This window comes from Triticum dicoccoides, chromosome 5A (assembly GCF_002162155.2).
Source record: "Triticum dicoccoides isolate Atlit2015 ecotype Zavitan chromosome 5A, WEW_v2.0, whole genome shotgun sequence".
In the NCBI taxonomy this organism is placed as follows: Eukaryota; Viridiplantae; Streptophyta; class Magnoliopsida; order Poales; family Poaceae; genus Triticum; species Triticum dicoccoides.
In genome coordinates this window covers 527,744,744-527,750,344 of record NC_041388.1, presented here as the reverse complement: position 1 = coordinate 527,750,344, position 5,601 = coordinate 527,744,744, and positions in this window count along the sequence as shown.

Sequence of the window (5,601 nt, the reverse complement as noted above, 5' to 3'; positions counted from 1 at the left end):
ATTATCCTCATTGCTGCACAGAAGAATTACGTCCTGGAAGCACCGCTGGGTGCCAGGCCTGCTGCTGGAGCAACACCAGATGTTATGAACGTCTGGCAGAGCAAAGCTGATGACTACTCGATAGTTCAGTGTGCCATGCTTTACGGCTTAGAATCGGGACTTCAACGATGTTTTGAACGTCATGGAGCATATGAGATGTTCCAGGAGTTGAAGTTAATATTTCAAGCAAATGCCCGGATTGAGAGATATGAAGTCTCCAATAAGTTCTATAGCTGCAAGATGGAGGAGAACAGTTCTGTCAGTGAGCATATACTCAAAATGTCTGGGTATAATAATCACTTGATTCAATTGGGAGTTAATCTTCCAGATGATTGCGTCATTGACAGAATTCTCCAATCACTACCACCAAGCTACAAGAGCTTCGTGATGAACTATAATATGCAAGGGATGAATAAGACTATTCCTGAGCTCTTCGCAATGCTGAAAGCTGCGGAGGTAGAAATCAAGAAGGAGCATCAAGTGTTGATGGTCAACAAGACCACTAGTTTCAAGAAAAAGGGCAAAGGGAAGAAGAAGGGGAACTTCAAAAAGAATGGCAAGCAAGTTGCTACTCAAGAGAAGAAACCCAAACCTGGACCTAAGCCTGAAACTGAGTGCTTCTACTTCAAGCAGACTGGTCACTGGAAGCAAAACTGCCCCAAGTATTTGGCGGATAAGAAGGATGGCAAGGTGAACAAAGGTATATGTGATATACATGTTATTGATGTGTACCTTACTAATGCTCGCAGTAGCATCTGGGTATTTGATACTGGTTCTGTTGCTAATATTTGCAACTCGAAACAGGGACTACGGATTAAGCGAAGATTGGCTAAGGACGAGGTGACGATGCGCGTGGGAAACGGTTCCAAAGTCGATGTGATCGCAGTCGGCACGCTACCTCTACATCTACCTTCGGGATTAATATTAGACCTAAATAATTGTTATTTGGTGCCAGCGTTAAGCATGAACATTATATCTGGATCTTGTTTGATGCGAGACGGTTATTCATTTAAATCTGAGAATAATGGTTGTTCTATTTATATGAGTAATATCTTTTATGGTCATGCACCCTTAAAGAGTGGTCTATTTTTATTGAATCTCGATAGTGGTGGCACACATATTCATAGTGTTGAAGCCAAAAGATGCAGAGTTGATAATGATAGTGCAACTTATTTGTGGCACTGCCGTTTAGGTCATATCGATGTAAAGCGCATGAAGAAACTCCATACTGATGGACTTTTGGAACCACTTGATTATGAATCACTTGGTACTTGCGAACCGTGCCTCATGGGCAAGATGACTAAAACACCGTTCTCCGGTACTATGGAGAGAGCAACAGATTTGTTGGAAATCATACATACAGATGTATGTGGTCCAATGAATATTGAGGCTCGTGGCAGATATCGTTATTTTCTCACCTTCACAGATGACTTAAGCAGATATGGGTATATCTACTTAATGAAACACAAGTCTGAAACATTTGAAAACTTCAAAGAATTTCAGAGTGAAGTAGAAAATCATCGTAACAAGAAAATAAAATTCCTACGATCTGATCGTGGAGGAGAATTTTTGAGTTACGAGTTTGGTGTACATTTGAAAAATTGTGGAATAGTTTCGCAACTCACGCCACCCGGAACACCACAGCGTAATGGTGTGTCCGAACGTCGTAATCATACTTTACTAGATATGGTGCGATCTATGATGTCTCTTACTGATTTACCACTATCGTTTTGGGGATATGCTCTAGAGACGACCGCATTCACGTTAAATAGGGCACCATCAAAATCCGTTGAGACGACGCCTTATGAACTGTGGTTTGGCAAGAAATCAAAGTTGTCGTTTCTGAAAGTTTGGGGCTGCGATGCTTATGTGAAAAAGCTTCAACTTGATAAGCTCGAACCCAAATCGAAGAAATGTGTCTTCATAGGATATCCAAAGGAAACTATTGGATACACCTTCTATCACAGATCCGAAGGCAAGACTTTTGTTGCTAAATTCGGAAACTTTCTAGAGAAGGAGTTTCTCTCGAAAGAAGTGAATGGGAGGAAAGTAGAACTTGATGAGGTAACTGTACCTGCTCCCTTATTGGAAAGTAGTACATCACAAAAACCTGTTTTTGTGACACCTACACCAGTTAGTGAGGAAGCTAATGATGATGATCATGAAACTTCAGAACAAGATACTACCGAACCTCGTAGATCAACCAGAGTGAGATCCGCGCCAGAGTGGTACGGTAATCCTGTTCTGGAAGTCATGCTACTAGATCATGATGAACCTACGAACTATGAAGAAGCGATGGTGAGCCCAGATTCCGCAAAATGGCTTGAAGCCATGAAATCTGAGATGGGATCCATGTATGAGAATAAAGTATGGACTTTGGTTGACTTGCCCGATGATCGGCAAGCAATTGAGAATAAATGGATCTTCAAGAAGAAGACTGACGCTGACGGTAATATTACTGTCTACAAAGCTCGACTTGTCGCAAAAGGTTTTCGGCAAGTTCAAGGGATTGACTACGATGAGACCTTCTCACCCGTAGCGATGCTTAAGTCTGTCTGAATCATGTTAGCAATTGCCGCATTTTATGATTATGAAATTTGGCAGATGGATGTCAAAACTGCATTCCTGAATGGATTTCTGGAAGAAGAGTTGTATATGATGCAACCAGAAGGTTTTGTCGATCCAAAGGGAGCTAACAAAGTGTGCAAGCTCCAGCGATCCATTTATGGACTGGTGCAAGCCTCTCGGAGTTGGAATAAACGTTTTGATAGTGTGATCAAAGCATTTGGTTTTATACAGACTTTTGGAGAAGCCTGTATTTACAAGAAAGTGAGTGGGAGCTCTGTAGCATTTCTGATATTATATGTGGATGACATATTACTAATTGGAAATGATATAGAATTTCTGGATAGCATAAAGGGATACTTGAATAAGAGTTTTTCAATGAAAGACCTCGGTGAAGCTGCTTACATATTAGGCATTAAGATCTATAGAGATAAGATCAAGACGCTTAATTGGACTTTCACAAAGCACATACCTTGACAAAGTTTTGAAGAAGTTCAAAATGGATCAAGCAAAGAAAGGGTTCTTGCCTGTGTTGCAAGGTGTGAAGTTGAGTAAGACTCAATGCCCGACCACTGCAGAAGATGGAGAGAAAATGAAAGATGTTCCCTATGCTTCAGCGATAGGCTCTATCATGTATGCAATGCTGTGTAGCAGACCTGATGTGTGCCTTGCTATAAGTCTAGCAGGGAGGTACCAAAGTGATCCAGGAGTGGATCACTGGACAGCGGTCAAGAACATCTTGAAATACCTGAAAAGGACTAAGGATATGTTTCTCATATATGAAGGTGACAAAGAGCTCATCGTAAAAGGTTACGTTGATGCAAGCTTTGACACTGATCCGGACGATTCTAAATCACAAATCGGATACGTGTTTACATTAAACGGTGGAGCTGTCAGTTGGTGCAGTTCTAAACAAAGCATTGTAGCGGGATCTACATGTGAATCGGAGTACATAGCTGCTTCGGAAGCAGCAAATGAAGGAGTTTGGATGAAGGAGTTCATATCCGATCTAGGTGTCATACCTAGTGCATCGGGTCCAATGAAAATCTTTTGTGACAATACTGGTGCAATTGCCTTGGCAAAGGAATCCAGATTTCACAAGAGAACCAAGCACATCAAGAGACGCTTCAATTCCATCCGGGATCTAGTCCAGGTGGGAGACATAGAGATTTGAAAGATACATACGGATCTGAATGTTGCACACCCGTTGACTAAGCCTCTTCCACGAGCAAAACATGATCAGCACCAAGGCTCCATGCGTGTCAGAATCATTACTGTGTAATCTAGATTATTGACTCTAGTGCAAGTGGGAGACTGAAGGAAATATGCCCTAGAGGCAATAATAAAGTTATTATTTATTTCCTTATATCATGATAAATGTTTATTATTCATGCTAGAATTGTATTAACCGGAAACATAATATATGTGTGAATACATAGACAAACAAAGTGTCACTAGTATGCCTCTACTTGACTAGCTCGTTAATCAGATATGGTTATGTTTCCTAACCATGAACAAGGAGTTGTTATTTGATTAACGGGATCACATCATTAGGTGAATGATCTGATTGACATGACCCATTCCATTAGCTTAGCACCCGATCGTTTAGTATGTTGCTATTGCTTTCTTCATGACTTATACATGTTCCTATGACTATGAGATTATGCAACTCCCGTTTGCCGGAGGAACACTTTGTGTGCTACCAAACGTCACAACGTAAATGGGTGATTATAAAGGTTCTCTACAGGTGTCTCCAAAGGTACATGTTGGGTTGGCGTATTTCGAGATTAAGATTTGTCACTCCGATTGTCGGAGAGGTATCTCTGGGCCCTCTCAGTAATGCACATCACATAAGCCTTGCAAGCATTGCAACTAATGAGTTAGTTGCGAGATGATGTATTATGGAACGAGTAAAGAGACTTGCCGGTAATGAGATTGAACTAGGTATTGAGATACCGACGATCGAATCTCGGGCAAGTAACATACCGATGACAAAGGGAACAACGTATGTTGTTATGCGGTCTAACCGATAAAGATCTCCGTAGAATATGTAGGAGCCAATATGAGCATCCAGGTTCCGCTATTGGTTATTGACCGGAGACGTGTCTCGGTCATGTCTACATTGTTCTCGAACCCGTAGGGCCCGCACGCTTAAGGTTTCGATGACAGTTATATTATGAGTTTATGAGTTTTGATGTACCGAAGTTAGTTCGGAGTCCCAGACGTGATCACGGACATGACGAGGAGTCTCGAAATGGTCGAGACATAAAGATTGATATATTGGACGGCTATATTCGGACACCGGAAATGTTCCGGGTGATTTCGGAGAAAACCGGAGAGCCGGAGGGTTACCGGAACCCCCCCGGGAGAAGTAATGGGCCATATGGGCCTTAGTGGAGAGAGAGAGGGGCAGCCAAAGGTGGGCCGCGCGCCTCCTCCCCCTTGGTCCGAATTGGACTAGGAGAAGGGGGGCGGCGCCCCCCTTTCCCTCTCCCTCCCCACTTCCTTCCCCCTCCTAGTAGGAGTCCTACTCCTACTAGGAGGAGGACTCCTCCTTGGCGCGCCTATAGGGCCGGCCGGCCTCCTTCCCTTGCTCCTTTATATACGGGGGCAGGGGGCACCCCTAGACACACAAGTTGATCCACGTGATCATATTCTTAGCCGTGTGCGGTGCCCCCTTCCACCATAGTCCTCGATAATATTGTAGCGGTGCTTAGGCGAAGCCCTGCGACGGTAGTGCATCAAGATCGTCACCACGCCGTCGTGCTGACGGAACTCTTCCCCGACACTTTGCTGGATCGGAGTCCGGGGATCGTCATCGAGCTGAACGTGTGCTAGAACTCGGAGGTGCCGTAGTTTCGGTGCTTGATCGGTCGGGCCGTGGAGACGTACGACTACATCAACCAAACGCTTCCGTTGTCGGTCTACAAGGGTACGTAGATCACACTCTCCCCTCTCGTTGCTATGCATCACCATGATCTTGCGTGTGCGTAGGAA